Source organism: Trichomycterus rosablanca, chromosome 26 (genome assembly GCF_030014385.1).
Source record: "Trichomycterus rosablanca isolate fTriRos1 chromosome 26, fTriRos1.hap1, whole genome shotgun sequence".
Lineage (NCBI taxonomy): Eukaryota > Metazoa > Chordata > Actinopteri > Siluriformes > Trichomycteridae > Trichomycterus > Trichomycterus rosablanca.
The window spans coordinates 11376087-11395997 of NC_086013.1; the positions used below are offsets into that span (position 1 = coordinate 11376087).

General features: G+C 42.4%; 1 protein-coding gene across 1 annotated transcript in view; it reads left to right on the top strand.

Annotated features, from left to right (window-relative positions):
* Positions 1–2397: 2397 nt before the first annotated feature.
* Positions 2398–19911, top strand: part of srrm3 (serine/arginine repetitive matrix 3) — a 56636-nt gene continuing 39122 nt past the window's right edge. Inside the window, exon 1 of the mRNA XM_062988867.1 lies at positions 2398–2530. The gene's annotated coding sequence lies outside the window, so the exon portion shown is untranslated. The remainder of the gene's footprint in view (positions 2531–19911) is intronic.

Sequence of the window (19911 nt, forward strand, 5' to 3'; positions counted from 1 at the left end):
CTGGATAATAATGGTGGTCACACAAAATATTGACACTTTGGGCACAATTTGGACATGTTCACTGTGGGGTGTACTCACTTATGTTGCCAGCCATTTAGACATTAATGGCTGTGTGTTGAGTTATTTTCAGAAGACAGTAAATCTACACTGCTATACAAGTTGTACACTGACTACTCTAAGTTATATCCAAGTTTCATGTCTATAGTGTTGTCCCATGAAAAGATATAATAAAATATTTGCAGAAATGTGAGGGGTGTACTCACTTTTGTGATACACTGTACATCTATTGTAAATTCATTAAAACCCTTTAAAAAGGTTTATTTTACAGAACAGTGTGTCGGTTATTGGCATCCATGCTTTCGGTACTTTAGACTCTTCTGTGTGATGCATGATACGACTGAAGAACAAGGGAGTTTGGGTCATAGCAGCCTACCACCGAAGAGACCAAGGTTTGAGTCTTGGTCTTGTCGAGCGCTTTACAGACACAGTTTGCCAATTCTGAGGCAGGGAAGACTGGTCTGAGACTTGGGGTACAAAGCAAAAAGATTTAACAACACTCCTTTAATACGAATATGTGTTTACACAAATCTATTAATGTATAGATCTCTTGAATACATCCCCCATAATAAAAACGGTCCACAATACTTAAAACTTATTATCAATTGATTCATTACTACACATCAGCAGTTATGGAACTGCCACACTGTAATTTAAGTGTAGCTGATAGGCTAGTAAACTTCTTCTGTTGCCAGTAAACTTCCAGACGTTGCACCCGAAGGCAGTAATTTCAAACACTGTAAACACATAAACACCAGCTAGCAATGTGAAAACTCCGTTCCAAATTATAGTATTTATGGCTTGATGTGTGAAACTGATGCTCTTTCGATCTCTGTAATAGTACGGAAGGCGTCTCACTAGAGAAAGAAAAAAATAGAACCCATTTGTAGATATTTAATGACAATAGGGTCACACTGTGGCTAAAATAAGACACAAATAAAAAAGAGGGAACAATTATTAAAAAGAATGTAACAAATTAAAGTCACAACCCTCAACAGAGAAAGTGAATAGAAGAAATGAGACCTGGATGCCGCATTGTTACAGGGAACTCGGATCATCCACAGACAGAGAAGTATCAGAACCTGCTGGCAGAGCTATGAATGAAACAGGGACAATGTCCCAGTGCATCTCTCCTGCAAGGGCCTAAATGTCAGAATGCTGACATTCTGCATCAGCAAAAGATGGAGCAAATCGAGTGATCTGGTATCACGGCTTCTGAGAAATGCAGGTGTGTCAACCAAGGAGCTGGCAAAGAAGGCAGAGAGAAGTCGCAATATATAGAAAACCTTCCATCTGAAGGAGTGTGAGGGGTCAGTATCATAGAGGCTTGTTGGGGACTTAAATCCTACAGTACTGTAAGGTAATCAAGTCAGAATCATGGAGTCTTGTTGGGGGTTAAAATCCTACAGGAGTGTAAGGAGTCAAAATCTGACATTGAAGAAGGGGTCAAAATCATGGTGTCTGTAGGGGGTTAAAATTGGCATTAGAGTAGGGCATCAAATCATGAGGATTTTGAAGGGGGCTAAAATCTGACATTGGAGTAGGGGGTCAAAATCATGGGTATTTTTGTAAGGGGGCAAAATCATGGGGATTTTATAGGGGGCTAAGATCTAACATTAAAGTAGGGGGTCAAATCATGGTTTTTTGTAGGGGGCTAAAATCTGACATTAAACTAGGGGGGTCAAAATCATGAGGTTTTTGTAGGGGGCTTAAATCCTACAGAAGTGTGATAGCTCAGTGATAGCAGGGCAGTGATAGCTCAGTGGTTAAGATACTGGACTAGTAAACAGAAGGTTGCTGGTTCAAGCCCTGCCACCACCAAGTTGTCACTGTTGGGTCCCTGAGCAAGACCCTTAACGCTCAATTTCTCATCTTGTAAGTCGCTTTGGATGAAAGCGTATGCTGTAAGTGTAAGGGGTCAAAATCATGGGGTTTTTTGTAGGGGGCAAAAATCTGACATTGGCATCATGAGTTTTTTGTAGGCAGCTTAGATCTAACATTAAAATAAGGGGTCAAATCATGTAGATTTTGTAGTGGGTCAAAATGATCTTTTTTTTGTGTGTGTGTGGGGGGTTAAAATCTGACATCAAAGTTGGGGGTTAAAATCATGGGGATTTTAAATCTGACATTGGGGTAGGGGGGTTTGTAGGGGGTCTGAAATCTGACATTGGAGTAGGGGGGTTTTGTAGGGGGGCTAAAATCCTACGCTAGTGTTAATGTGTCTCTGAGACCCAGTTCTCCTCCGCGCCGCTAGATGGCAGCTTTTAATCCTCCTATAGAACAAAGCGGAGCTCTGAGGACTGGAATCCGCTTTACTGCCGCTGTCCAGCACTTCAGCATTCAGCACCGAGGCCAGAGTCCGGAGACAAACCTGCACCGTAACACTGAGAATTACCCCCAACCAACAACCCGGAGAGACGCAGCGAGCTCCTGTAGATAAGAAACAAGCGTCGCAGGACTCGACCACGACCAGGTGAGACTGATGCGGTGTGTTTGTGAGAGTCGCTGAATTATACGCTATTGTACGGTACACTGTTACACAACCCGCTGATGATGTTAAACATGGTAAATGTGAAGGAACCGCCCGGGTGCGGCTTTGTTCCTCATGCGGAGCTCATGTCGGGCACATATGCGCAAGTTTTCTGGTTTAATCCGCACCAGAGCTGCAGAAGGAGATTAGGTTTAGTCTGCCTGCTCATCGACGTGTTTTTAAAGGACAGTTGAGCTGCTGCGCCAGTGCGCGACCATCTGAGCAGTTATTGATTCTTCTCCATTACACCATCCTCTGTTCTCTATACAATCATGTGTGCAAAATGTTTATTGTGTCTGTTAATGTATGATTAACTGTTAATCGAATCATGTCCCTTTATATAAAATAATCGATATCTTTCCATGTTCGATCTGTGCCCGGTGATGTGCGGTTATCTGATTATTATTGTTAATGAACGGTCATCTGCAGGGGTCCTCAGTATCCGTCTATGTAATCTGATTATTTTATATTCATGTACAATCATTTTTCTGTGTAAAATCTTCTGTACTATGAATGCTTATGACAGATCTGCCAAATGTTCTTAATAGACGCTAATAGCAAATGATAATTATTTCCACTAATACTACTGTTACTACTAATGCTAGTATTGTTATTGCTCCTATTACTACTACTGTATTATTATTACTATTGTTGTTTTTATTACTACTAATATTATTACTACTAATACTAGTATTGTTATTGCTCCTATTACTACTACTGTATTATTATTACTATTGTTGTTTTTATTACTACTAATATTATTACTACTAATACTAGTATTGTTATTGCTCCTATTACTACTACTCTATTATTATTACTGTTGTTATTTTTATTACTACTAAAATTATTACTACTTCTACTATTTCTGCTATTATTACTACCATCACCACCACCACTACTACTACTATTACTACTGATATTACCTCTATTATTATTATTACTATTGTTATTTTTATTATTACTAATGTTATTACTACTTCTACTACTGCTGCAACTATTATTATTACTACTATTACTACTACAAATGTTATTACTATTACTACTACTACTATTATTACTACCACTACTACTATTATTATTACCACAGCTATTATCAATACTACTAGTAGTACTATTATTACTGCTTCTGCAAATACTGCTATTAGTACTACCACCACCACCAGCACTACTACTATTACTAGTATTACTACTGCTATTATCTCTATTATTACTAATATTATTACAATTAGTACTACTATTATTACTATTACTATTATTACTATTACCACTTCTACTTTTATTATTATTACTACTACTTTTATTACTACTACAAATGTTACTACTACTACTACTACCACTACTATAATTACCACAGCTATTATTAATACTACTGCTATTATCTCTATTATTATTATTACTAATATTATTACTACTTTTACAATTAGTACTACTATTATTACTACATTACAACCACTACTACTACTACTACTACTGATATTATCTCTATTATTATTATTACTAATATTATCACCACTTCTACAGTTAGTACTACTATTACTACTACTACTGATGCTGCTACTATTATTACTATTACCACTACTACTTTTATAATTACTACTACTATTATTACTACTACAAATTTTATTACTATTACTACTATTACTATTAATACTACTACTACTACTATTACTATTACTACTACTACTACTATTACTACTACTACTACTACTACTACTACTATTGTTAATACTACTACTATTACTGCTGCTGCTACTACTATTATTACTACAACCACTATTATTATTATCATTATTATTATTACTACTACAACTACTACTACCACTACTATTATTACCTCTACTATTATTAAAAATACTACTATGCTCTTGTGTCATGCAGCAGTCTTTTATGCTAGCCCGTCACCACTGAAAGCAGGGTTTGAATCACAGTGTTGCTATTGGCCAGCCTGGTGTTTGCACAGATACAACTAGCTACGTTTAAGAGGGGGGATTACATTATAGCATTATATACAAGTGGCTATGTCCGAGGGGCTAGTCAGCTAAAAGAAAACATGATAAAATGGGCAGTCAATGAGAGAAGACATGAGAGGAGAGTGGTCGAAGCCTTGCAATGTATTGGCGACCTGTCCTGGGTATTCCTGCCTTGTGCCCGGTGTTAACACAGTAGTAGTAGTAGTAGTTGTATTTATTCAAACTAAAATACTGACATAAATAATGAAAATAATCTAACAACAGGCTGATGCACTTGCACAGCTGGTGGTGTTTGTGGCACATAGCAACAGCCAGTTATTGCATGTTCTCCCTGTTGGGTTGTATCCCCTACAGGGTTCTCTCCAGCTACATTGATTTCATCCCACCTTCCAGGAAACATGCAGAAGGCAGACGGACTGTTTAAAACTAGGAAAGTTTGTGTGCTTAAAAAAATTGTGTGTTGTCCTGTAATCGATTGGCATCATGCCCAGGGATGGTCAGAGTATCAGAAAGGGGTAACAGTATATTGGTATATTGAAATTATAAATAACGTATATTGCTGTAAAGGGTGCATGTGTAAAAGGAGCAAAGCCGAGATGTTACTGGGAAATGTAACTGGTAATTACATAGCTTTTGAGTGTAAAAGGGGCGTCTTTCTATTTCTATGCCCCGGTCCTCCTCCCCCTGTCCTGTTTCTTTTTTTGTCTCATTCGTCTGAAGGACACCCATCAGGCTATGGGGAGGCTCAGCGTGTGTGTGTGTGTGTGTGTGTGTGTGTGTGTGTGTGTGTGTGTGTGTGTGTGTGTGTGTGTGTGTGTGTGTGTGTGTGTGTGTGTGTGTGTGTGTGTGTGTGTGTGTGTGTGTGTGTGTGTGTGTGTGTGTGTGTGTGTGTGTGTGTGTGTGTGTGTGTGTGTGTGTGAATGCACTGCAGCAGTACAAATGCACATACAGTCAATAATGACGAGCAGACTAGACTAGTCTTGGTGTTCCTCCATATGTATCCTTTTAAAACAGCTGTTTTGAATGTTTGGTTTCCACCCAGTGCTGCTTTATTCTCACCCTCTCACTCTTTCTCCTATAATAAAATCTATAATAAAACCAGCATCTGGCACTCCATTTATGATAAAATGAGGAAATTTTGAAATCAAAATCAAATCAAGGTTTATTTGTCACATACATAGTCATACACAGTACAACTGGCAGTGAAATGCTTTAGTGACTGCTCAGCCACGGTAATTACAAAAACTACAATAGTCAAAATATATATTATACAAAAAAATATAGAAATGTTTTTAAATGTAAAGTGTAGAAAAAAGTTAAATTAACAATATAATTTAAAAAGAGCAATTTAAAGTAAACAAGTGTGTAAAGTGACAAGTAGTGCAGAAACTGTGCAACATAATGCGAGATGTGATTACACAAATACAAATCTATACATATACATACATATATATACATATATACAGTGTATCACAAAAGTGAGTACACCCCTCACATTTCTGCAAATATTTTATTATATCTTTTCATGGGACGACACTATAGACATGAAACTTGGATATAACTTAGAGTAGTCAGTGTACAACTTGTATAGCAGTGTAGATTTACTGTCTTCTGAAAATAACTCAACACACAGCCATTAATGTCTAAATGGCTGGCAACATAAGTGAGTACACCCCACAGTGAACATGTCCAAATTGTTCCCAAAGTGTCAATATTTTGTGTGACCACCATTATTATCACTGCCTTAACCCTCCTGGGCATGGAATTCACCAGAGCTGCACAGGTCGCTACTGGAATCCTCTTCCACTCCTCCATGATGACATCACGGAGCTGGTGGATGTTAGACACCTTGAACTCCTCCACCTTCCACTTGAGGATGCGCCACAGGTGCTCAATTGGGTTTAGTCCATCACCTTTACCTTCAGCTTCCTCAGCAAGGCAGTTGTCATCTTGGAGGTTGTGTTTGGGGTCGTTATCCTGTTGGAAAACTGCCATGAGGCCCAGTTTTCGAAGGGAGGGGATCATGCTCTGTTTCAGAATGTCACAGTACATGTTGGAATTCATGTTTCCCTCAATGAACTGCAGCTCCCCAGTGCCAGCAACACTCATGCAGCCCAAGACCATGATGCTACCGCCACCATGCTTGACTGTAGGCAAGATACAGTTGTCTTGGTACTTCTCACCAGGGCGCCGCCACACATGCTGGACACCATCTGAGCCAAACAAGTTTATCTTGGTCTCGTCAGACCACAGGGCATTCCAGTAATCCATGTTCTTGGACTGCTTGTCTTCAGCAAACTGTTTGCTGGCTTTCTTGTGCATCAGCTTCCTTCTGGGATGACGACCATGCAGACCGAGTTGATGCAGTGTGCGGCGTATGGTCTGAGCATTGACAGGCTGACCTCCCACGTCTTCAACCTCTGCAGCAATGCTGGCAGCACTCATGTGTCTATTTTTTAAAGCCAACCTCTGGATATGACGCCAAACACGTGGACTCAACTTCTTCGGTCGACCCTGGCGAAGCCTGTTCCGAGTGGAACCTGTCCTGGAAAACCGCTGTATGACCTTGGCCACCATGCTGTAGCTCAGTTTCAGGGTGTTAGCAATCTTCTTAAAGCCCAGGCCATCTTTGTGGAGAGCAACAATTCTATTTCTCACATCCTCAGAGAGTTCTTTGCAATGAGGTGCCATGTCGAATATCCAGTGGCCAGTATGAGAGAATTGTACCCAAAACACCAAATTTAACAGCTCTGCTCCCCATTTCCACCTGGGACCTTGACACATGACACCAGGGAGGGACAACGACACATTTGGGCACAATTTGGACATGTTCACTGTGGGGTGTACTCACTTATGTTGCCAGCTATTTAGACATTAATGGCTGTGTGTTGAGTTATTTTCAGAAGACAGTAAATCTACACTGCTATACAAGTTGTACACTGACTACTCTAAGTTATATCCAAGTTTCATGTCTATAGTGTTGTCCCATGAAAAGATATAATGAAATATTTGCAGAAATGTGAGGGGTGTACTCACTTCTGTGATACACTGTATATATATATACAGTGTATCACAAAAGTGAGTACACCCCTCACATTTCTGCAGATATTTAAGTATATCTTTTCATTTGACAACACTAACAAAATGACACTTTGACACAATGAAAAGTAGTCTGTGTGCAGCTTATATAACAGTGTAAATTTATTCTTCCCTCAAAATAACTCAATATACAGCCATTAATGTCTAAACCACCGGCAACAAAAGTGAGTACACCCCTTAGTGAAAGTTCCTGAAGTGTCAATATTTTGTGTGGCCACCATTATTTCCCAGAACTGCCTTAACTCTCCTGGGCATGGAGTTTACCAGAGCTTCACAGGTTGCCACTGGAATGCTTTTTCACTCCTCCATGACGACATCACGGAGCTGGCGGATATTCGAGACTTTGCGCTCCTCCACCTTCCGCTTGAGGATGCCCCAAAGATGTTCTATTGGGTTTAGGTCTGGAGACATGCTTGGCCAGTCCATCACCTTTACCCTCAGCCTCTTCAATAAAGCAGTGGTCGTCTTAGAGGTGTGTTTGGAGTCATTATCATGCTGGAACACTGCCCTGCGACCCAGTTTCTGGAGGGAGGGGATCATGCTCTGCTCAGTATTTCACAGTACATATTGGAGTTCATGTGTCCCTCAATGAAATGTAACTCCCCAACACTTGCTGCACTCATGCATCCCCAGACCATGGCATTCCCACCACCATGCTTGACTGTAGGCATGACACACTTATCTTTGTACTCCTCACCTGATTGCCGCCACACATGCTTGAGACCATCTGAACCAAACAAATTAATATTGGTCTCATCAGACCATAGTACATGGTTCCAGTAATCCATGTCCTTTGTTGACATGTCTTCAGCAAACTGTTTGCGGGCTTTCTTGTGTAGAGACTTCAGAAGAGGCTTCCTTCTGGGGTGACAGCCATGCAGACCAATTTGATGTAGTGTGCGGCGTATGGTCTGAGCACTGACAGGCTGACCCCCCACCTTTTCAATCTCTGCAGCAATGCTGACAGCACTCCTGCACCTATCTTTCAAAGACAGCAGTTGGATGTGACGCTGAGCACGTGCACTCAGCTTCTTTGGACGACCAACGCGAGGTCTGTTCTGAGTGGACCCTGCTCTTTTAAAATGCTGGATGATCTTGGCCACTGTGCTGCAGCTCAGTTTCAGGGTGTTGGCAATCTTCTTGTAGCCTTGGCCATCTTCATGTAGCGCAACAATTCGTCTTTTAAGATCCTCAGAGAGTTCTTTGCCATGAGGTGCCATGTTGGAACTTTCAGTGACCAGTATGAGAGAGTGTGAGAGCTGTACTACTAAATTGAACACACCTGCTCCCTATGCACACCTGAGACCTAGTAACACTAACAAATCACATGACATTTTGGAGGGAAAATGACAAGCAGTGCTCAATTTGGACATTTAGGGGTGTAGTCTCTTAGGGGTGTACTCACTTTTGTTGCCGGTGGTTTAGACATTAATGGCTGTATATTGAGTTATTTTGAGGGAAGAATAAATTTACACTGTTATATAAGCTGCACACAGACTACTTTTCATTGTCTCAAAGTGTCATTTTGTCAGTGTTGTCCCATGAAAAGATATACTTAAATATCTGCAGAAATGTGAGGGGTGTACTCACTTTTGTGATACACTGTAAACTGTATACACGCATATACTGTACTTATATACACATACTGTACATATGTGTACATACAGTATATACACACACACATATATATATTAGGGCTGTCGAAGTTAATGCGATAATAACGCATTAACGCGATCTCAATTTAACGCGATTTAAAAAAATTGTGCCGTTAACGCAAATTCTATTTGGCCCTGCGAGTCATCGGTAGTTCATGTTGAGGCTTGCCACCGTTTTTCATTTGCGGTTTGTTATCATAATGTAACCGAGCGTCATAGTGATGCACTCGCTTAATAAAGAAATAAATACACGCTATATTCACAAATTGTTGGGAGCATAACACTTTTATTACTTTTTCTGTTACGGTACCGAATAGCGGACAGCTAGAGTCATCACGTTAGCCAAGCACGCTACTCCATGAACTATGGAAGCACTCACTTCGTGCAGAAACGTCCATCAAACCATTGTCACGATACAACCACAGAAAAGTCTGTTACAATAACTACGCCTTATCCCACCTGAAGCACCGCTGATCTACAATATTTGCTGATGGAGAAATTTTAACCCACAATCTGACATATACGAAGTCAAGGGTCTCTGCTGGATAGTATTACTGCCTAGTATGTGAGAGAATAAAACTCCCTTATAGTTTTCTCTTGTCCCAGCAGTTTTAACATAAGTACATTTAGCATAAAATGTGTTCACCATTTTAATTGTAACATTTCACTTAAAAATCCTTGTTTTCTTCTTTAAAAAAAAAAAAAAAGAGATTAATCGCGATTAAATTTTTTTATCGTTTGACAGCCCTAATATACATATAAATTAGATTGTGCAAGCTGTGTAAATTTAGTCCTGAATGCTATTTTCGTTGAGGACTCGAATAGCTTGTGGAAAAAAGCTCCTCCTCATCCTCTCCGTTTTGGCTTTTAGAGCACGAAAACGCTTCCCAGACCGTAACAAAGAGAACAGTCCATTACTGGGATGACTGGGGTCCTTTACTATCCTCCTGGCCCTTGTCCAGCACCGTTTCCTGTATATGGACTGCAGGTCAGGAAGCTCAGTCTGGTTTATGCGCTCAGCTAAACGCACCACCCTCTGGAGAGCCTGCCTATCCTGCTTGGTGCTGTTTCCGAACCAGGCTGTGATGTTTCCCGTTATGATGAATTTCCTGACTGAATTTCTTTACAGAAATAAAATACAAAATAGGTACAAAGTGAGCTGCCATGCTGCCTACTGCCTTCCTAGGCAGCCTAAGTTGAGAGGATTCTAATAAGACATCAAAGGCAGGTTATTTAGACACACTACAGTGATTCTATCGGCAGTTTTCGCTTGCTAAGCTAACACAGTTAGCCTCAGGCCATTCAAACCAACAGACTGAGGCAGCACAACCCACTAGCATGCCAGCTAACGTCTCCCTCCGTGTCACTGACAAGCCTGAATTTGCTAATAAATAACACTTGTGCACCTTTATACAAGTTAAAACTCAATTAGAATTTGTTTACATTTGAAAAGAACTGTTTGTTGCTTCACATTCGTCCGCCATGGCCATGTTTGTCATTTTTGTGAGAAAAGTTGTGCCACACTGAATGCTGGGATTGCCTTTACCGCTAAGGAAGCATCGGATGCTCCTTTGTTATTCAGTCAGATTACCGTTCAGAATTAAGGCACCTCAGTGGGCAGCATTTTAAGACATCTAGGAATTTAGACATGGTTCTTCTCGTGAGATCGTAGGATGACGTAAAATGCATCTATGTAAAGCTCACTAGGTTTTCAGACAGACCATTGGTGTTAAAAAAACATGTGGACACCCCTCCCATTGTTTACGCATTATTTTTTTAAATTTTTTAACTTTTTCCCCCAATTTTTATCCCCCAGTCTAGTCGTGTCCAATCACCCTGAATGTGTCCTCTATACTGATTCGACCCCTCACCGCTGACTGAGGACGCTTCTTAACTGACTTGCGCCCCCTCCAGTACGCACAGTCAGTACAGATAGTGCATTTTTCACCTGCACGAGTCGATGTGTATGGAGGGCCACACCCCCATCAGCATTATTCCTCAGCCATGTGCAGGCGCCATCGGTCAGCCAGCAGGGGCCGCAGTCGCACCAGTTATGAGGACCTATGATCCGACTTTCTTACCCTCTAATCTCTGAACAACAGCCAATCGTTGTTCATACAGCCGCCCAGCCCAGTCGGAAAGGCAGAGCTGAGATTCGATACGATGTATTCGAAACCCCAACTCTGGTGCGCTAGCGTACTTTACGGCTGCGCCACCTGGGCGGCCTGTTTACGCGTTATGAACAGGTATGAAAGGGACCCAAATGAAGATGTGTGACTTGTGTAAGCAGGAACCCTCAGTCCCTGTTCTTCTGTCTTTCTTGTCTGACTTCAAAAAGTCTTTGATGTCACTTTTTGGAGAATATGTGGGTGTAAAGAAATACAAACGGGTGAATGAGAATGCAATAAGGGATAACACTGACAGGAACTATTTGTCAGAGGGAAACATAGAGAGACTGAGTGTGTGTGTGTGTGTTTACTGCGTAATGTAGAAGCGTGTCTGCTCTGAAACACAACGAGGAATTAGATCTGTCTCATATTAGGTTTCCAGGTTTGTGTGTGTGTGTGTGTGTGTGTGTGTTTGTGGTGGCCATTGTTAGAACATAACAGATGCTAGCTGTCTCTGGTAAACCTCACCACAGCGGACATCTGGTCAAGCAGCCGGAGGAACCACACACACACACACACTCACACACACACACAAAAGGAAGGGAGGGGGGATGAATGGGCACAGATAAACACAAAAGATGACCTGTGTTAACCTGAAAAATGTGGTAGCACGTGGCAGGCGTGTTCAGTTCAGTTCAGTTCATTTTATTTATATAGCACTTTTGCAGACAATAATGTCTGCCCAAAGTGCTTCACAAAAAGTACAAATTTACATGTACACACATACATATACACACATACATATACACACATACACAAACACAACGACATAAACCCATCAATCTCAACTATTATCATAGGCCATAGCATAAAAATAAGCTTTTAATTTAGTTTTAAAACAGGTCAATGATGATGCAGCCCTAATCTCTAGCGGCAAACTGTTCCACAATCTTGGGGCCGCAATTGAAAAGGCCCGATCTCCTTTTTGCTTAGATCTGGATCGTGGAACAAAAAGAAGTAGCTGAGATGACGACCTTAAGGCTCGCGCAGCCTCGTAGTAACAAAGCAGGTCCTTAATATAAGCTGGAGCCATATCATTTAATGCTTTAAAAACAATCAATAAAACTTTATACTGTATTCTAAAATGAACAGGTAGCCAGTGTAAAGATGCCAGAATGGGAGTAATGTGATTTCTTTTTTTTGCACCAACCAAAAGGCGAGCTGCTGCATTTTGAACCATCTGTAAACGGCTAATTGACTTCTGGCTTAATCCTAAATACAACGCATTACAGTAATCCAACCTAGATGAAATAAATGCATGAATTACTTTCTCTAAATCATGTTTAGAGAGAAATGATTTAATTTTAGCAATTTGCCTCAGTTGAAAAAAAAAACTGCCTTTGATCACAGCACTAATTTGCTTATCGAATTTTAATTCTGCATCAAAAATAACTCCCAAATTTCTTACACATGGTTTAACATAGGAACTAAAAATTCCCAAATCAGGTAAATAAGTCTGTACTGACTTTTAAAATTATTTGTTATCCACCTTTTGATATCTAAAACACACTGTTCTAGTCTTGCCAGAGAACACTGTTGGCCAAGACCCAAGGGAATGTACAGCTGTAAATCATCTGCATAACAGTGAAAATTCACATCATGGTTTCGAATTATTTGTCCTAATGGCAAAAGGTATAAAGAAAACAATAACGGACCTAAAATTTACCCCTGGGGAACCCCACAGCTCAATACGGAAGTGGAAGAGTACTGGTTAGCTATATTTACTGCAAAAGTTCTATCACTAAGGTAAGACACAAACCAGTTCAGAGCCACACCCTTTATACCTACGCATTTTTCCAATCGCTCAATTAAAATGCCATGATCAACTGTATCAAAGGCAGAAGATAAATCTAGCAGGACTAGCACTGAGCAATCACCCTGGTCTCCAGCCACCAAAAGATCATTAGTCACTTTAAGCAATGCCGTTTCTGTACTATGTAATGATTTAAAACCTGACTGAAAAAGTTCTAAGATGCTATTTTCATTTAAAAAGTGTATAAACTGTTTAAAAACTACCTTTTCCAATATTTTAGATAAAAATGATACTTTAGAGATTGAACGATAACTACACAAACTTTCTGGATCCAAACTATGATTCTTTAAAAATGGCTGGACTACTGCATGCTAAACCCATATACCCATATATATGCATTGCACCCATATATCCTAAAAATCCTAATAAAATAAAAGTAAATAAGGTTTATGCAAATACATGCAGCCAATTTTGCACCTAATTTCATTGGCCTTCCAGATCAGGGTGCAAACTATCCACTCCTATGTGCTTGGAGCGGTTGCCAGCTCTCTGATTTTCACACCTAATTGTCTTGTGTATTTTTTTCCCTATGCCAAGTTCACACTACACGACTTTCCAAGTCGCCAGGTCGCTGTACAGTTCACACTACATGACTGGATCTCTTGTAATCGGGAGTCTTTCAAGTCGGTGTGGCTTTCACACTACACGACTTATCGGCGATAGGGGGTTTCACACTACACGACTTATCGGCGATAGGGGGTTTCACACTACACGATCTATCACCACCTGGAATCGCAGGCGAGCTTCTCTGGTCTCCCAAACTACATCACATTTTGTCATGAAAACAAACGCGAGAAGTGACGAGGGGTTTAATGATACCACGTCCAAAAATGCACGTCAACAAGTAGCGAGCGATCAAATTGTGCGCTGATGTGCATCATAAAAGCAAGGAGAAAAATAAATGAATCTGGGTGGATTTGGCAACGTGATCAGCAGGGATTGTTCTAATCTGTGGCGAGTTGGAGGCTAATAAATATTTTTTGTAATGCAGTGTTGGTATTATGCTCTGGCGTGGACGATAAGTTCACAAATACTGTAAAGCTTGTGCGGTTGCGACTCATTGGCAGTCGCTACCGACTGATCCAGATATTTGACATGCTAGATATCTCTCTTCAGTTGGCGATCGCTCGGCGAGCCGTTCGGATCGAGTCGTTGAACAGTTCACACATAGTGATTGAGAGCCAAGTTTAGATCGCAGGGCTAACACCGAGTTGCTCCCGAGCTGCCACATCTAGCGGTGACCAGTCGGCGAACGAAAATCAGGGCAAAAATCGTGTAGTGTGAACTAGGCATTAGCTGTCAAGTATTAACCACTTCAATAACCGCTTCGTTTTCATCAGAATTGTGTTGGGTTCAGCGCCCAGTTGGCGCTGCGGGATATTTGGCTAGCGCACTACTGCTGGGATTCTGAACTCCACAAGTTCGAAACGCAGCTGGGCGCCCCCTAGCGGGCATAATTGGCAATGCCTGCAGCAGGAAAAATTGGCCATTAAGCCTGACTGGTCGGAAAAGGCAGGACCGAAAAACTGGGTGAGGTCTTCAACGCTATGCAGAGACCCTGGTTAGTGGAGGACCCCGAAGATCAGGGCATAAACTTTTCCTGGTCGCGGTGGGTCCGATTCATTACGCATAAGGCAGGGAACACCCCAGACAGGTTGCCAGTCTATCAATATTCACACACATTCTCACATTTAGGGTGATTTTTATTAGCTCCAATTGACCTGACTCTTATTGGCAGGAAACCCATACGGACACAAAGAGAACATGCAAACTCCACACAAAATGGACTCGAACCCACGCCTTTCTTGCTGTGAGGACACACAATGTGCTACCCACTGCACCACAGTGCCATCCTCATTAATTATATTTCCACTCTTCTAGAAATAATACATACTTAATTAATCATGTGACCACCACTACCGAAAAACAGCCCTTCGGCCAATCAGCAGGCTTCTTGTTTGTCTGCACCCTCAGGCTTCCGCTTCACCTAGCGCGTATGTTAACCCAGACCGGGTTGAGTGTGGAGTGTGTTCGTGTGGAGTGTGTCATTCACACGCATCAGTGCCCTCTGTGGAGCGTCTCTCGTCTTTTGATTGGACGAGCCGGACTCTATTGTGTTTACATGCATTATTCAGGAGGAGAATGAGAGAAGGGATAGAACGGAAGGTGTCAGTCGTGCCGAGGGATTACAAACGTGTGCTGAGTGTAAAAGAAATTGTCTTCATATGCGTTTTTTTTCCTCCTTGAAGGACATTTGAAGGACTTTCTCTGATCTGTCCCTTCATTCATCCAATTGTAATAATCCATGCAGCTGTACTTCTATTACAGACCGGGTATTTGTATGCTTTTTATTTTAATGTTTACCACCAGTGTATCCTGGTCATACACAGGGTCATGGTGAGACCAGCTGCCCACTGGGTGCAAGACAGAAATAGAAGATATACTGTAGATATACTTTATTTGTCATATATAAATATACAGTTGTACAGTACAATGAAATTCTTTCTTCGCATATCCCAGCTTGTTTGGAAGTTGGGGTCAGAGCGCAGGGTCAGCCATCGTATGCCGCCCCTGGAGCAGACAGGGTTAAGGGCCTCGCTCAAGGACCCAACAGTGTCTGCATAGCAGAGCCTGGATTTGAACTGCCAATCTTCCGGTTGATAGCCCAAAGCTCTACCCACTAGGCTACCACTGTCCCTGCATTACACTACACCATTAATACACCAATACACCAATACCAATACACCAATGTATTTCTTTCCTTCGGCCATTCCCCTCTCAGATAAAGCCAATCATGAGCAAGCCGAGGGCAACAGTGGCAAAGAAAAACTCCCTTAAAATTACAGGAAGAAACCTTGAGAGGAACCAGACTCAGCAGGGAACCATCCTTCTTGGCTGGCCTGGAGGATACTTTAAATAAATAGGATTTAAACAAATCATACAAACACAAAATTCAAATAAAGTAAAAGTTATAACTAGCAAAAAAAAAAATCATTGTTCAGTCCAGTCTGTGATAAAGTCTGTTGTAAGTTCTGGACATTTCTGGTGCAAACACGCCAGGTTCCCATCCCATCTAGTAGGAGCAGCATTGTTGGCACTGCAGTCTCGACTTGCAGTCTCTAACCTCGAGAGGGTAAACAGGTTTCCGTCAGAACCACTTCCAGACCATGTCCACAATCCCAGCTCTTGATGGTTAGTCTGCGTTCCTCTTAAAAAGGTCACATGACCACAAATAACAATGACAATCACATCATGATCATAGGACAGTGGTAGCCTAGTAGGTAGAACTTTTGGCTATCGATCAATAGGTTAAGAGTTTGAATCCCAGCTCTGCCATTCAGCCACTGTCAGGCCCTTGAGCAAGGCCCTTAACCCTTTCTTCTCCAGGGATGCTATACAGTGGCTGACCCTGCGCTCAGACCGGCTTCCAAATTCATTGTACTGTTCACATTAATATGTATATATGACAGATACAGTCATTCTGTTCTATTCTATTCTATTCTGTCCTCGGTGGCCTTACACTTCCTGACTCATTGGACGTACGGCAATGTCATAAGTCATAAGTTTTCGTCCTCTGGTTCTGAAACATCACCCTTCCACCACTGCACATGAGCAAACTAAACAAATACTGAAGGGCAGCTAGTGAGCAACACTAGCCTATAGGCTCCATAAGCCTCTTCTGCTTTGTTAAATGTGTTTGGCAGGATGACCCTCCCTGGGGGTCAGGCAACTCTTAATTATTGCCTTTGTTGACACGATTGTGCATCAGATTCGGTTAAGAAAAAGTGGGCCTCTCCAGCACGGCTGTCGCACCGAAGCTGTCCAAAGTGTTTCCAGCCATTTAGCAGGTGTATCCAATGGTGTATTCAATTTTCTCGCATTCACACCTGCAGCACAGCACGTCACCAATGAGATGTTCAGGTGCTCGTTCAGGAACCAAACTGGACAAAAATGTAAAGCTTATTCAAGGACTTTTGGCTCTGAGAAAAACAGTACGTGTCCACATATTTTCGGCTATAGTGAGTCATTTTATTATTAAAAATGGCACATTCATGGCCGCTCAGGTGGCGCAGCGGTAAAGTACGCTAGCGCACCAGAGTTGGGGTTTCGAATACATCGTATCGAATCTCAGCTCTGCCTTTAGACTGGGCTGGGCGGCTGCATGAACAACGATCGGCTGTTGTTCAGGGTTAGGGGGTAAAAAGTCGGATCACGGGTCCTCATGACTGCGGCCCCTGCTGGCTGACTGATGGCGCCTGCACAGGGCTGAGGAATAATGCTGATGGGGGTGTGGCCCTCCGTACACAGTGCCCGTCGGTGCATGAACTCGACTCGTGCAGGTGAAAAATGCAGTCTGTACTGACTGTACGTGCCGGAGGGGGCGTATGTCAGTTGAGAGGCGTCCTCAGTCAGCGGTGAGGGGTCGAATCAGTATAGAGGACGCATTCAGGGTAATTGGACACGACTAGATTAGGGGAGGAAATTGGGGGGAAAAGTGGGAAAAATTTTTAATTATAAAAATGGGCCACTCAGGTGGCGCAGCGGTAAAAACACACGCTGCAACCGGAGCTGGGATCTCGAGTACGTCGTATCGAATCCAGCTCTGCCTTACCGACCAAGGCTGAGCAGCTATATGAACAACGATTGGCCTGTTGTTCAGATGGGCGGGACTAAGGTCGGAAGTGGGTCTCTCTCTGTCAGAATGGTGCAATTACGACCTCTGCTGGCTGATTAGAGGCGGCTACACGGAGATGAGGAAGGAGTGCTCTTAGGGTGTGTCTCTCCACACGCAACGCTAGGTGGCACAACACTCGTCAGTGTGTGGGTGGCAAGATGCATACGGCTTGCTGCTCACGTGTCGGAGGGGATGTGGGTTAGCTTCGATCTCCTCAATCAGGGCAGGGATCGGCAGAGGACGCGCTAAAGGGGGAGAAAAAAGGGGAAGAAAATGCAAAAAAAACCAAACAAATTTGATAAAAATGGCCCTGACTGAGAAGGTCGTCTTTTAGGGCCCCCAGCTCTTCTGAAGCTACCCTGGAAAAGCCAGCATGTCTGGCTAGCAAAGCATCAACAAGACAGCACTATTGCGGTCGCTGCTATCCTTCTGAAGGCTCACGGCACATATGGGGCTGTGGGAGGTGTGTGTCTGGGTGCTGGTTGTTTTGTAGGGTTGGATGAACACACAGTGAGTATGAAAGCCTGCAGTCAGGAACGCATGAACGGCCAATCACACACTCACCGCGCACTCTGTATGAAGGAGAAGTGGGAACGGGGAAACAAAATGTCACACACCAGCCCCCTGAAGCTGATATTTACTCGGCCTGTGGAATACCAGTTGGAACCAGGGGCGCGTTTGTCCATTGACCTCAGATGGGCACATTTGGAAATGTCTCTTTGACCGTAATGCAGATGGTGGATGGTTGCTTTGCCTCAGGGATCAGGGAGTCTAGTCTTGGTTAATGGTGTGAGTCTTTGTCGTTCCCATTCTACGCAGGTGTATTGCTGATTTGCTTTGACGTATGGCTTTTTTTTGGGTACATGCCCAGTTGCTGGTTCCATGCCCAGTATTGAATGTAGATTTACACTGATCAGCCATAACATTAAAACCACCTCCTTGTTTCTACACTCACTGCCCATTTTATCAGCTCCACTTACCATATAGGAGCACTTTGTAGTTCTACAATTACAGACTCTATAGTCCATCTGTTTCTCTACATACTTTTTAAACCTGCTTTCATGCTGTTCTTCAATGGTCAGGACCCCTACAGAACCACCACTGACTGTAGTCCATCTGTTTCTTATCTTCAATGGTCAGGACCCCTACACGAGCAGGTATTATTTAGGTGGTGGATCATTCTTAGCACTGCAGTGACACTGACCATGTGGTGGTGGTGTGTTAGTGTGTGTTGTGCTGGTATGAGTGGATCAGACACAGCAGCCCTGCTGGAGTTTTTAAATACCGTGTCCACTCACTGTCCACTCTGTTAGACACTCCTACCTAATTGGTCCACCTTGTAGATGTAAAATCAGAGACGATCGCTCATCTATTGCTGCTGTTTGAGTCGGTCATCTTCTAGACCATCATCAGTGGTCACAGGACGCTGCCCACGGGGCGCTGTTGGCTGGATATTTTTGGTTGGTGAACTATTCTCAGTCCAGCAGTGACAGTGAGGTGTTTAAAAACTCCAGCAGCGCTGCTGTGTCTTATCCACTCATACCAGCACAACACACACTAACACACCACCACCATGACAGTGTCACTGCAGTGCTGAGAATGATCCACCACCTAAATAATACCTGCTCTGTAGTGGTCCTGTGGGGGTCCTGACCATTGAAGAACAGCATGAAAGGGGGCTAACAAAGCATGCAGAGAAACAGATGGACTACAGTCAGTAATTGAAGAACTACAAAGTGCTTCTATATGGTAAGTGGAGCTGATAACATGGACAGTGAGTGTAGAATCAGGAAGGTGGTTTTAATGCTATGGCTGATTGGTGTACATTTACATTTTCGGCATTTAGCAGACGCTTTGAGGGTTGAGGGTTAATGGCCTTTCCTAAGGGCCCAACACTGGCAACCTGGCACTTTTTTGGTGGGGCTTGAACCAGAAACCTTTTGA